Here is a 15,060-nt window from a genome sequence, read left to right on the forward strand (position 1 = left end):
GCTTCTGAAAATATGAGTTCACAGAATCATAGTTGGAAGGGAACTCCAGGGTTATCTAGTCCAACCCCCTGCAAAAATCAGGAAACTCACAACTGCCTCTGATGATTCTAGCCACTGTGTCTCTGTGTAAGTTTACTCTGCAGTCTATTTTATGGTTATGCTAGAGTGGCAGGCTGCTGGGGACCATATTTTATATAGCAATTAGGTGCACATATACTCTTGATATAAGTTATCACATGTCGATAATATCCTTCTACCATCTGTAGTGGCTGAACTGGGTTTATTTTTAAACTAATGGTCTCTATGCAAGAGAATGGTTGTAAAATATTTTAACATTTTAATTTATTTTTACATTTGTACCCCGCCTCTCACGACGATGTTGCCTCGACACGACTTACAGAATAAAATAATAAAACAATATATCCCATAAAATCCCATTTAAGACAGCAATAGCATAAACCACCATATTCCAGTCATAATATGACAATACCAATAATCTCCCCAACCCACCTCTGCCGATTCCAGCCAGAACCAATGTTATTTATGATCTTAATTATAATCCCGGGATGCTCAGATAGGGTGGCATGTCCAAGGTCATCTAGTCCAACCCCCTGCACTATGCAGGAACTAAAAATTACCTGCCTAACCACGGTGACCCCAATTTCAGGGCCAAGTGATCCCTAAAGGGAGGAAATGGTAGCTTTAGAGGGAGGACTGTATGAGATCACACTCCTGCTGAGCTTCTTCCCCATATTCCCCCCTTCCCAAGCACAGCCCACAAATCTCCAGGAATTTCCCAGTCCAAGACTGGCAACCTCAACTGGGCCCCTTTACCTATTCCTTTAACCATTGCTTGCTCTGCAATAATCCAGGAACATGCCCAAACCTCCTCCATCAGTCTGCCTGATCAATGGTTACCAATCCCCCCCCCCCCATCACAAGCCAGTCATCCTAAACAAGCAGGAGAGACATAGAACAGCAGCTGTGATGTTGCTGGATCTTGATAAAGTGGTTTTATGCTCTTGTTAGATTAGATGCCTGGTGAGGTGGTTGTGTTTTTAGCTGTATGTGTGGGATATAGAACCACAGAATTGGAGGGCACCTCCAGGGTCATCTAATCCAACCCCCTGGCCCAATGCAGTAACTCACAACTACCTGCCTACCCAGTGACCCCAATTTCATGCCCGAATGATCCCACCCCAAATCTCCAGGATCCAGCTTGGCCTGGAGGAATTTCATCTACCATCCCACAGCAGCAATTAGCAACTTGCCTAAATTCACAAAATCACCATTCTCCATTCATAGAATCATAGAGTAGGAAGGGTTCCCGAGGTCATCTAGTCCGACCCCCTGCTCAACGCTGGAACTCACAACTCCTTCCCCTTGTCCTCACAGCAGCCCTGCAAGGTAGGCTCGGCTGGCCCAAGGCCACCCGGCACGGGACCGCTGGAGTGGCCACATTCCACCCTAGCCCCAGAGGAAAGGGGAACCGCCGGTTCTTCCCCACCTCCCGCTGCAGGCTGAGCTGCCGCCGGGGGGAGAGGCGGGCTGGGCTCCTCCCGAAAGGGGACGGGGGAATCGCTCCGCTCCTGCGTCCCGCCCGCACTTGGAGGAGGCGGCGGAGGAGGCGGAGCCGTGGCTCGCTCAGCCTAGGAGGTACCGAGGCGCTGCTCGGCGCGCGGGCGGGGAGGGCACCGAAGTGGGGGGAGGCACGGACCCCCGTAGCGCCGCTCCCCCGCGCACGCGCTCGGCCAGCCCGAAGCGAGGCGTCGACAGGGCAACGGTCACCCGGGAGGCCGATGAAGGCCACGCTACGCCAGGCCCGCTTCGCCTCTCACCCTGTCCGCCTCCTATTGGTGAGGACAGATGTAGCCTTCCCCGGTTGGCTGTCGCGCCCTGTCAATCTAAACCACGTCGAAGCCCGCACGGAGCCTTCTTCGGTGGGAGGGTGTTGGGGTGGCTGTCATGGGGCCGGCGTGGCCATATTGCTTTAGGGCAAATGTGTTTTGCGAGGGGGAGATCTGAAGTGGTTGGAGAGCGCTGTAGGTAGGATGCGGAGGGGAAAGACAGGAGGGACCATGGATTGCGCGCTGGGCACGGGAGTTCGTGTCTTTTGCGCATCCTTCCAGGCTGGTGCTGTGCTCCCCGAGTCCGAATTCAGGTCGTTCTTGACCAACAGCAAATCCCAGCCAGGCTGGCAGACGCTGGTGTGATTCTCGCAAGGAGCCTGTTCCTTCGATCCCAAAGATCTGTTTCCCTGATTCCTGCTGACTTCCCTGACTCTCTGATTTGAGGCGTTCCCAACCGGTGCAGGGGTAGTCAAACTGCGGCCCTCCAGATGTCCATGGACTACAATTCCCAGGAGAATTCTGGGAATTGTAGTCCATGGACATCTGGAGGGCCGCAGTTTGACTACCCCTGGGTTAGAGACTTAGTAATTAACAACAACAATAGGTTCTGAGAAAAGGAAAGCATTAATAATTTTTGGAATGTGGGGATGAGAATTAGATCTCCTTTCTGAAATGGGGATTAACACTCCGTCCAAGCGTAGACCTAGTTTATTATTTTATTTATTATTTAAAAATTTAAAAAGAAAGAGACTTCCCTCCCTCTGGAATGTTCTGATTCTTTCACATTTTCATTAAAAGGCATGGAGTTCCACATAGCTCTATTCATTAGGGTTGCCAGGTCCCTCATGTGGCCGCCCAGCACAGGATGCAAGGATAGAGTTGCCAGATCCAAGTTGGGAAACACCTGGCCACCCGCCAAACTTTCAAAGCATCCATTTTCTCCAGGGAACTGGACTTTGTGGCCTGGAGATGAGCTGTAATTCCAAGGGACCCCCAGGTCACATCTGGAGGCTGGCATCCCTAATTTTTATATTTATGTCCTGATTATTTCCCCTGTGTTCACCACCCCCCAAAAAAGCTTACAGTTTCTCCCCTCCTCCATTTTATTCTCACAACAAAAACCCTGTGAATTCATTAAACTTCATGGCAGAGTTTGGATTTGAACTTGAGGCTCACTGATAAGGATTTCCAGCCTCCAGGAAGTAGTCTCTTTCTTGTGTATCCATGGCTGGACTTCATAGTGCTGGACTTCATCTTGCCCAGACTGGTTTGGATCATCAAATGCCAATGGTCTGCCTGATAGTAAGACCTGAAGATGATGCCGGTTTGTACAGGTTACGAATGTTCAACCGGATGGCCATGAAGATTAGAACCTAAAAGCAATGCATAGCAAAATGACTTCAATCTGCCATTGAGTATCAATGGAATGCCAAGACGGTAATATTGGTGTGCTCTTGATTTTGTAATCGATAAATAAGAACGTGCTCATCACAGTGAAGGCTGGATGTTTCTGGGTGGAGCCTCTATCCACTTTTCAGATGTTAGAGGTACGGACTACGTTGCATTCCTTTGATTGGTTTGCTTTATCTTGCTTAGTCAAACAAGCAAAAATCAATCTCAGCTTGATATTGTTCACTAAGTTTATTTGATCTTGGGTTAATTCATTGTACCTTTTAAAGAAGGCACGTTATGTTGAATCCTCTGTGATAAAGCCATACAGAACTCAGGTCAGTACTGTCAAACAAGAGAGCAGTAAAAATGAAGAGCAGAGCAATCTGGGAATTATTATGCAAATGCAACGTGTTTCATATTTTATACATAAGAGAAGTCCATCTCTTCTTCAGTGACAGAATAATTTTTGTGTTTTGAAATGTTGGTAATGCAAGTGTGTGCCATTTAAACAACCCGGAATGAATCTTTAATGATAGGTATTATCATGAATCAATAAGATTCATTCAGGTAAACGTACTCTAGCAATCTCAGTTAGGAATGCCACGTCATGTTGTTTCAGATTACTTCTGCGGTTTATGGAGGGAGAGTATTGCCCTGAGTGTCCGATCAGGGATTTGGGTCCTAAACAATTTGTGAACTGTTTTGGCTGCTCCTCCTTTCTCTTTGCAAAGCAGATGATCCTGTAAATGGTAAATGGAAAGCAGATATGCGGTCATTTTCCAACACATTAGCAGAAATTTTAGTGCTGATGATCACACGGTAATGATAACATTTGCTTTGACAAGGAAAAGGATGATTATGTAGAACTTCTACACAAACCTTGGCTGATTTTATTCTGATCTGAGCTGTAGCATTTGCTGTTTTCATTTCCCCAAGGCTCTCAAGCAAAATATGCCAAGTCGTATGTTAGCTTTGTGATGTGGACCAAGAAATCATTAACTTTTACTGTTCTATCTACAGCAGGATTTGAATATGGGCTCATACAATCGGCACCACAATGCACTACCTAAATATGGGGGCTTGGCTGTTGTTATGGGTTATTTGATTCCAGATAATGTAAAAAAGAAATGTATCACAAATGTGATAATAACATGTATTGTGCCAACTGATCTTTAAAATGTAGAAGTTGGCTCTTTGCCAGGCTTAGGTGTTTGGTAGAGAAGCAGTTGATTGGAAGCAGAAGTCATATTACAAATGGCTTTGCAGTGCTTGAAAGATGATGGCATCTATAAACGCCAAGAAATGATGCAGAGAAGCAAACACAGCCTAGATGTCTAATAAAGTCAAGTGTAAAGGGATTTCTCAGACTCTAGTGCCATGTACATTTCATTGTCGTTGGCTAAGATTGATAGGGTCAAGCATTAGCCAAGCTGAAACTATACAGTTAGGAAAGTGCCCTAGACGAGGTAAGGTTTAATACAGTGTCCATTCCTAGAACAAAAGTCCAATCTCTGAGTTGTACACTGTCTCAGGAGCTTGTTTATCTGGTCTTGAGCAGTAGAATTTGTTATCCAGAGTTGCTGAGGATTTTGGAGACCGTAATGGGTCTAGCCATTGAGCACCACTGTCATTCCTGGTGAACGGAGAATGCATAAGCAAACAACAAAAGAGGGGACACAAAATAATCCAATTTTGTCAAGGGAGTCAAGCTGCAACAAATAAAATAAAATAATAAATTAAGTCTATATTATATAGTGTGCTCGTAAGTAAAATTAAAAACATGAGGTGTCTAAATATCAGGCTATACAATTTACAAGCATTCCTAGTGGATGACTATGTCCTATGAACCACATGAAACTAGATGCGTTTCGGCCTCTACAGCCTTCTTCAGTGGTCAAAAGCATATTAAATATACAGAACACACCTTCAGAGAGTATATAATATATTTTTCAAAACCAGGTGTCGTTCTCTCCTATGCTGTGTGGTAATGCCAAGATTTTTAAAAAATGTATCACAGGCCATGGGTTCCTTCCTCCTCATGATGCCTGTACTCACACAAACATCTCCAATCCGGTATGAGATTTCCAACAGCTCTGAATATATGTAACATCAACCAGTCAGAGCTGGGACTCTATTGAAATGCGTCTGGTTTCATGTGGCTCATAGGACATACTCATTCACTAGGAATTTGTACAGTCTGATATCCAGACACCTAATGTTTTTAATTTACGTACATACGCACTATAAAATATTTAATTTGTTGTATTATATTTGTTATAGCTTGACCCTCTTGACAAAATTGACCCGAGGATGCATTCCAGAATGTCTCCATTACAATGTAGGAAAAGATTGGCGATGATGCCAAGATATTGTCAGGGAGGAATTTGTGATCTTGGCAGGGTGGAATCCTTGATTAGCATCTGAGGAGCCCCCCTCCCACGTCAGGTTAGCACACTTTGACAACCTTGCTCTTACCCAAGGGATTGAAGATTGTTCTCCCTTCCCAGCTTTTATTGTTACAACAACCCTGTGTAGCTTGCGAGGGAAGGAGTGCCTGGCCCTAAATTGACCAGACGAGCTTGATGGTTGACTGGGGATTGGAGTACAGATCCTGTTCGGATATGCTAACCACTGCATTACAACGTACAACCTGAGTGGAATAGGTCTAATACCAAAGCTTCTTTCAAGAATGCAACAGTCCTTTCAAGCATCTTCCCCAGAAATGCTAAGTGCGAGATGGGATGATCGTTGCTAGGTTGTCACGGGTCCAGAGATGGTTTTTTGAGCAGTGGGAAAACCACTGCCTCTTCTGGGAATTATCCTGTTGGCATTTAGGTTGAACTGAACCAATCACCTTCGATTGGCCCCCTGAGCCTTCCTCCCATGAAGTGGAAGTCCACCGTTGATTCATCCAACCCATGAGGTCATCAGTATGCTGTAGTTAAATTGATATTCTCACCACTGTTCTACTGTTCTATTATAGTGTTCTATTGTTATCACTGTATTGTTACTGTTTATAGCTACTGAGTTATCTGTATTGTTTCCTGGTTTTATGTAAACCACCCTGAGACTCAGGGGAGGGCTGTATATCAATATAAACAAACTCAGGATTTTAACTATGAGAAAATAACTTTAGGCATTTCCATATGTAAAGAAGCCATTCATCCGAGGAAGACAGTGGTGTTAAATAGGCATGCAGTAGGGGTTTCTTGGAACAGGCACATATTTAAATAGTAAAGTTCTGGATGTTTCACAGCTCTTATATAAAACCATGACCTTACCCACTAGTCACACACACACAAAAAATCTGTATGGGGGGATGCACATTTTTGTGTGTGTGACTAGTGGGTAAGGTCATGGTTATGGTGCTTAAAACTTTCCCTGCTCTAAATTACTCTGTACTAAGCAACTTCTTCCTGTAGGGTTTTCAAATGGAGGCAGGGCAAGGAAGCGGGGGCTTAGGATGCAGGGAAAAATTACATCCCATCACCCCACTACTCTCTTTCTGGACTCCCAGTTGTACTTTCCCTAAGAAGCACTTCCATTTTTTTTTAAAGACTATCGTGCTAGGCCACCGCTGTACACACTTGCAAGTAATTTTGCAATGTCATTTAGATTTTAAAATTAAAGGGTGGGGTGTTGTTGTTTTTTCAGTCAATCATACTTTTATTGGCATTACAGATAAAAAAACAGAATAAAAGAACGGGTCCATCATAGAACAAAGTATATGGTTGATCATCAGGGATTATAAAAGGCTATACATAAAAAGCGAGCTACTGCTGCAGAAATGAGAGGCTCTTTATCCTACAGCAGGTGACGAGTTAATGACTCGTCAGAGACCCTGGATTTTAATGCCAGTAATGGAGAAAGATAGAGCTTGTGAGCAGAAGAATAATTGGGGCAGTGCAGAAGTACATGAGACGCCGACTCGACAGAGTCGGGTGGACAGGAGCAGAGTCGTTCATTGTAGGGCTTGCGGCTCAGTCTACCTCTTGACCTGTTTACCTGTTGGCAATATAACAAAATCAGAGTACAGTGGCATCTTTAAGACCAACAAAGATTTATTCAAGGTGTGAGCTTTTGAGTGCCAGCACTCTTCCTCAGACTATGAACTGACCATCATGACAGTGGGAATATGTTTAGTTGGTAATATGTTTAGCCGAGCCAACCTAAAATATCACTTCTGACATGGGTTGATGAGTGTTGAAATATATGATGGTAATGATCTACAGATACAAGAATTGCTCTAGAAGGATAGTGAGCAGGGTCTTTGTTTTTTGCTATATCGCTTTGGAGCCCAAAGTCAATTGCCTTTAGTTTGGCTTGGCAGATCACAGTTTTAGTAATGAGACACTGTTGAGCTTGTTGTGCTTGTAGGAAAGGACATGTATTGTTTTCAATAGGATTGTGATGCTTGGAATAAGAGATAATCCTTTGAAATCAGGCACATCTGGCAGCCCAGTCTGTCGTCTGCAGCAAATCCATCAGCCTTGACTTGGAGAGCTGCCATCAGGCAGTGGTAAACTGAAAAAGCATTTTCAGGCCACACCTGTCTCTCCCATATGCCCCCTTTATAGCAAAATTATTTTTCCAAACATAGCAACAGGTAGGCTTCCATGTACCCAGTTGCTAGCCATTTGTGGCCCAGCATAAAGACTCCTTCTCCTATCTTCTTCATGAGCTTCTGAGAATTTGGGGGAAGGAGGGATATTCATTCTGTTCTCTGCAAAAGCACATCTTGGAGTCAGAGAAAACATTCTTTCCCCTTAGTTATCTGATATGCTTAGAGAATTTGGGTGTCCTCTATTCCAGGGGTAGTCAACCTGTGGTCCTCCAGATGTCCGTGGACTACAAATCCCATGAGCCACTGCCAGCATTTTCTGGCAGGGATTCATGGGAATTGTAGTCCATGGACATCTGGAGGACCACAGGTTGACTACCCCTGCTCTATTCCTTCCCTTTTGTTCCCGCCCTATACCATTACAGAAGCAATAAGGCTCTGTTTGCACTTTTAATTTTTTTAAAGCAGGGAGAGAGAAACTACCACTCCCACCATCCAAGTACTCTGCATTTCACAGACAACTTGTAATAGGAAAGATGAAGAGTTTTCATGGTGACATTCTGCAGAAGACAGAATCACAGTACTTAACAAAAGGGTGGTGTATGCAGGAAGAACAACAGCTAGGTGTAGTGGTTAGGAGCACCAACTTCTAATCTGGTGAGCTGTGTTTGATTCCCCACTCCCCCACATGCACTAGCTGGGTGATCCTGGGCTTGCCACATCACTGATAAAGCTGTTCTGACCCAGCAGTAATATCAGGGTGCTCCCAGATAAGAACCAACTCCTCCTCCTCCTCCCTCCTCTTCTTGGCACAGAGATTAGGACTTGGAGGGTAGGGAGTGGCTTGTGATGACCACAAGAAATTCAAATGTAGTAAATCCCTGCATTTTGCACTCAAATTTATTTATTTTGGGATAAATAAATAAAATGAACCCTAATTCATCCATCTCTAACATTTTTACAAGGCTGCAAGCGGAGGGTGGGGTAGAAATATAATACATAAATAACATCATGTGGAACTTTCATTGAAGACTTTGGTGAAGTCAAAATACTTACCTATTGGAAAACTTTGTTACTCATGAAATATTTAGAACAGAATCTGGTAGCTCACCTGCCCCACAGGGTTGTCAACTCCTGCTTGGGAGATTTCTGGAGATCCAGGGATGGAGCCTGGGGAAGTTGGGGCTTGGGGAAGGAAGGGACCTCACTGGGGGAGAACGCCACCCTTCAAAGCAGCCGTATTCTTCAGGGGAATTGAACTAATTCCTGGTCCTGTCTGGAGACTGGCAACCCAATGCAAGATTGCTCTGTATATATTGGGAACCAATATATAAGTTCCAAAGTCTCTCCATGTATAAGTCGTTTGCCACACCTACCAGATGACGGGTAAGCAAAAAGCATGGCAGTGTCATGTCACTGAATGGCCTGCGGCTTCTTAAGTGGTTAAAGCTGCCATGTAAATAATTGTTAAATACTTAAGCTAAAGCTATTCCTAAACATTGTCCAAAAAAGAAGAAGAAGCAGCTAGTTTGTTTGGGTATTTCCCTCCTTTAACTCCTGTGAATAATCACACTGCTTTGTACTGGATGCATATAATTTGGTGCTCTGTGGAATCCATATCTAAATCTTGGCAGCCTTTGATGGTCTCTAGATTGTCGTAACACTGTAAAAACCATTAGGGTAACAATGCTTTAGAAGCCTTAGCTGATTCTGAGAATGTGAGATCTCTGACCTTTATCACCGGGGCTTTCTTCCCTTCTGCATGAAAGGGAATAAATGCAAAAGGTGTGTGTTTTAAGGATTAAAGAGGGAATTGAACTATTCCCATATCTTGTTTGCTGTTGATATCCTTAATCACTTGGGCAGGGGAAATAATTGCCTCTGTAAGCTTTTGACTTTATACATAGAAGTATGCAGAATTTTTTTACATTGTGTAACCGCAGCAGATGCAGTGAAGTTTTCAGTAATACTCCACATGCTGCAGCTTCTGTATTTCTGCTCAGGCTGTCTAGAACAGGGGTAGTCAAACTGCGGCCCTCCAGATGTCCAGCGAATGCTGGCAGGGGCTCCTGGGAATTGTAGTCCATGGACATCTGGAGGGCCACAGTTTGACTACCCCTGGTCTAGAAGATAGTACGATCGCCCTGCTTGGTCTGTTATCTACTAGCATTTATTTCACCAAAGTTGGCCAACGTATAAATCAATGCCATCCGCCCCAGGGTGATCAGAAGGTGTGAAACAGTCAATCCTCCCCTTCCCCAGTCTAATCTGTGCTCATGGAGCATGTGCCACGAATGGGTCGCCCTAAGGTTAAGGGTGTAATTGGAATATTCTTTGGCATTATGGCTATGGTTCAAATGACAGAACCTTGCCCAAACATAAGGGAAGTTGGTGTGGAGGATATTGCTAATTGGAGTTGCTGACATGCATGGAAAACATGCAGTGGCCCCATGATCTGTTGTGCCATGACCCTAAAAATCTGCAGTGTTTGTATTAAATATTTGTAACCCCCTTTTTATCTTGGTTCAAAGTGGCTTATAATAATAGTTAAAACATCAACTAAAGCCCAAGATAAAATAGCAACCTCCCCCCCACACACGCACATACACTTTAAAAGACGCAGAAGCAATATTGGTAGTCTCTTGGTCAGACACTCTGAGAGGTTGGTGCTGCATACTCTGAAGACCCATTTCAGGTCACAGTGAAATAACAAAAATCTATGCCACTCAATATCTTTACAGTAAATATATCTATTAGAGGTTATGAATGCTTGGATCCTAAGCAGTGTGAGTGTGGTCACGCACCAGAGCAGGGGTAGTCAAACTGCGGCCATCCAGATGTCCGTGGACTACAATTACCATGAGCCCCTGCCAGTGTTTGCTGGCAGGAGTTTATGGGATTTGTAGTCCATGGTCATCTGGAGGACCACAGGTTGACTACTCCTGCACTAGAGGAAGGCAGCTTTTCTGGCTACCTGCTCCCAGTGTAGCCTCCTGTACTCCCCTTCCCCTTGTGCCCCTGTAGGTCATTTATCCTCAGAAACAGGTTCCCATACCTGCAGTCAGGACCTTGCATTTCCTTGGGTTCTCAATGGCACAGACAAACTTTAAACACAGGTTCGTGTTCACAGATTAGTCATTCATAAATGACTATTCAGCTTTCCAAAGAATGAAATTTCACTGGAGGTTATCTTGTCCAGATCCCACTAAAGCCCAGAGATGTTCAGTTTTCTGAGGAACATAAGAAATCCTATGCAGAATTACTCCAGTGAGAGCCATGGATTTCATTAATCTCAGACTGGAGGAACTGTCTAGAAATACACTAATGGAAACCTAGAAATATGCCAGTTTTGTTGAAGACACAGCGCTTTAGAGGCATGTACAGAATTTGCATTGACAGCAAAATCCACTTGATATACTGCTTGAAAGTTTCGCTCATTGGATTAACAACAGTGCATCCCTAATTTTTCCGTGTGGCAAAGCACTGCTTTTCAAGATTTCATTATTATCTAAAACATTTGGTATCAATAATTTAAGCGTCTTCTGTGCTTGAAGAACCAAAATGCATTATACAAGATCCAGTTTAATTTTCATGAGATTTTATACGCCGGTAGATATTGCCATGTACGGTGGCAGTCCCTTTGGACCTTATTATTCTGATTAATCATTTATATGGGCCCATAAATGTACAAAGCACAGTGCCATGTATTTTATAGCTCTTATATTCATTTTTATTATTTTATTCATTCACAATATGTTTCTTTTTATTAATGAAAGGGAATGTGTGATTCCCTGGGACAGGGAGAGTTAAGCAATAAATTCCCTCCAAATGTAGAAATAATGGATACTCCATGAGTAGTGAGTTCAGATATATTCTCAGTGAGGCTGCACATAAATTACATAACTTTATGTAAAGTCATTTGAGAACTATCCTTCTGTTTGTAATAGTTTGTGTGTAAGGGCGGGGGGAGAGATTCAATCATGCAAAATGAAGGAACCTTGTTGTGTAACATCATGTCTGCACAGTTTTGCACCTCCTCACACTTCATGGGATATTAAAGCAACTAGGGCAGATCCAGCAGGACCGCATAGGGAGGAATGCATAGGGAGAGGAACATTTCTTTAGAAGTCACATTGGCTTCATGCTATGTTGCAGTGTTTCACAGGCTTTTCATATTATGAGATACAATCCCATTTTATTTACCAAAGGAGTTCCAACAGAGAATCATCCCGTCACTTGATGAGAATAGCAGCCATCGGGGAGGATCCTCTGGATCTGGTCTGCCAAAACTAGCCCTTTCCTGTGCTGCAAGATTCCCCACCCTGATTCAAGAAGCTCTTCTGCTAGTGGAAGAGAATCTTGAGTCAGGAAATGGTGCCTTCTGCTGGGGGAAGGTGTCACCATTAGCTGGACAAATTCAGAGGAATTTGTGTCTTCAAAGCTGAATAGGGCTTCCAACTCTGGGTTGGAAAATACCTGGAGAGTTTGGGGGTGGAGCCTGGAGTGGGTGGGACTTGGTGTGAAGGACCTCAGTGGAGTATAACGCCATGGAGTCCTCCCTCCCAAGCAGCCATTTTCTCCAGGGGAACATCCCTTTAGTCTGGAGATGAGCATATTACAGTCATACCCCTGTGCCATGTGCAGACATGTCTTTCTAGGAAGAAAAGCTTTTTGAGGGGCACAGTTACAAGTATATGGGAATGTAAGAAAATCATTATGGGTGCTACCAACTGCAGACAGATCAGTGGATGGTTTTATTGCTTTTAATTTGGCCTGTTAAGTACTCAGTAAACAAACTGCATACCACCAAAACCTTCATTAGAAGTGCCATTGGGGGAAAGTGATGAAAGGGAAGTCACCAATTTAAAAAGCAGATTTACCACTTGATGTTTAAGAAAGGTCACTTCTTCATCATTCTCTGTTAAAGCAACTCACCAGGACCAAAATATCTTCAAAAGTAAACAACAGACTTTCAGTCCTACTGATTAAAATTGACTCCAACTGATTCATCAGCTAAAACTTCAGTTGATTATCAATTAAAACTTGCAACTCTACTTTTAAGTAGTATACAGCTTTGAGCTTGTTATTAGGTACTATAAAAGGAAATTTATGGAGATACGTGAACTACATGACGGCTTTATTTTTATCTGTGCACCTGTATTGGTGCCAACTGTCAATTCCTATGATGTAGTCATGTAGTAACACCGGTGCATGTGTAAAGTTCACGTGTGAAGGCATAGTTAGGGTTCCCTCCCTACACTCTGTAGTTACATGTGCACTTTTAAATACTTTTCTTCCCATTCTCCAACCAAATCAGTGCATATGCAGGGGGGAAAAAAAGGTTCTGAGTATATGACTGAATCATAATGATTGAATTGTTGTATCCAGTTTGACAATCACTAGCCATTTTTGTAGTTGGCAACTAAGGAGGAATGAGAGACCTTAGAAATGGCAGCAACAATGCTGTTCGCCACAATATATCCAGACTTTTTTAAAAACAATGTTATGATGCTTCTGAAAATGTGCAAAAAACAAGCTTCTGTCGCTGACAAAGTACATAACAACATAGCTATACAACCCCTGTTGGAAGGAAGTGCAGAATGCACGGGGAAGGTCAGATCTGAATTTAAGAAAAAAATCTCCCCAAGCAGATGTCCCCCCCCCTCACACGTACACACAACATATATTCTAAAAGAAAAATGTATAAATAATAAATAACTTTTTTCTGCTTCAATTTGGACTTTTTAGCACTGAGTACATTGAGAAGAGGGTCAAACTCCTTCCTTGTTCAGTGAAAAAAGAAAGGAAAGAAACCCCTTTTTAGCTTAATCAAGGGCCAAGAGTTCCCTCTTCAACTTGTTCGGAGAGTCAGAAAGCTCCCCCACCCTTACCTGCCCACAGAACAGGGGTGTGAGGTTGCTACAAAAAGCATACCTGAGCTGAACGCATAAATAATACATATATTTTCTTATTAATCCATATTTTAGTTTACCTTGAGCTCATGGCAAGTTGCTTCCTCAGGGAATGCAGAATTCTTTACAAGGGAAGGTGATGAGCCACAGCCTCCCCCCCCCCCCCCCCGGGAATTAAATTGTGAAAACAATCTTGGTTTCGTACATGCTAATATAGATCTGTTATTCCCTTTCCACATCTATCGCAAGACGTTTTAAATTGTGGCTGATCTTTTATGCAAATAGCTGTCTTATTAGACATTGCGGCTGAGTGTGCTGGGTCTCTGTGGGTTTCTGGGGAGCTTGCTATCTAACCATCAAAGCCGTTGAAGTGAATGATGATTATGGCAACAGCTTTGAAGAACAAAGAAAAGTCACAGCAATTTTAGAGGTCCTGGTTGCCGCAAAATATGTGACAGCTTTAACCACACAGACATCCAGGAGGGTCTCTGTGGCTTGTATTAACTAGGCCAAACTTGGGGGGGGGGGGAAAGGGGAATGATCCCCCCCCCGCTCTGTTTTATGATTTCTCAGCTGCTACCCACAGTGCAAGTCTCTTTATATCGCTGACATTTTGTTGCAAAACGTTACAAGGCTATTGAAATTGCAAAAGGCAAATAAAAGGAATAGTTTACCCAATAAAATAAACAGTAAGCCATGAAATGAATGTCGAACATAAAAAGTTTACATCGTCTGCTCTACTAGGTTAAATAGTGGCTTCAAATATTGTTCCTGCAGCCCTGGCATAAACACTGCACGAAAAACGGCTTCCTTTTCTCTGGTCTGAAATAGGATGAAATTAAAGATGGGACAGACAAGGATTATGAAGACTGCTTGTATTGTATTGTTCTTGTTGCAATACTTTTATGAGTGTGCTCTTATCTGTGGTCCAAAGCTGTATAGCTTGTATACCAATGTACTGGTTGTGAGTTCCCCCCAAGAAAGTATCCTGGGGACTGTAATGAGATAAGGAAGCTAACACTCCGCTGCTTACCGGTTCCTAGTGCTCAGGATCTTGCAGAAAATTCCCCAAGCCTCCTGGAGAAGAGAGGATTTTAAAACCGGTTTCCACGCCTTGAATACATCTTTGTTGCTCTTAAAGGTGCTACTGAACTCTGATTTTATTGGTCTTTGGCATGTGTGTTTGCTAGCCTAAAGAATGAATATAAGAGTTTATAGCTGCCCAAGAATCCGTACAGCGTATGGATTGTGAAGTGTTTTTACTTGGGAACAACTTTAGTACTTTTGCAAATGGTGAGATACCTACTTAGTTCTGGTCTGTCACGTCTGAACAGCACATAGAATA

The 15,060-nt window shown here is 43.3% G+C and overlaps 1 protein-coding gene across 6 annotated transcripts in view; it reads left to right on the plus strand.

Annotated features, from left to right (window-relative positions):
- Window positions 1–1,508: 1,508 nt before the first annotated feature.
- TRIQK (triple QxxK/R motif containing) overlaps window positions 1,509–15,060 on the plus strand; it is a 46,822-nt gene continuing 33,270 nt past the window's right edge. Inside the window, exon 1 of one of the 6 annotated variants that reach the window (XM_077351922.1) lies at window positions 1,509–1,656. The gene's annotated coding sequence lies outside the window, so the exon portion shown is untranslated. Of the gene's footprint in view, window positions 1,857–3,243; window positions 3,398–3,540; window positions 3,578–15,060 lie in introns of those variants that run through there. The other 5 variants (XM_077351920.1, XM_077351921.1, XM_077351923.1 and 2 more) reach the window with 5 other exon arrangements.

The sequence above is a fragment of the Paroedura picta genome, chromosome 9 (assembly GCF_049243985.1).
Source record: "Paroedura picta isolate Pp20150507F chromosome 9, Ppicta_v3.0, whole genome shotgun sequence".
Taxonomy (NCBI): domain Eukaryota; kingdom Metazoa; phylum Chordata; class Lepidosauria; order Squamata; family Gekkonidae; genus Paroedura; species Paroedura picta.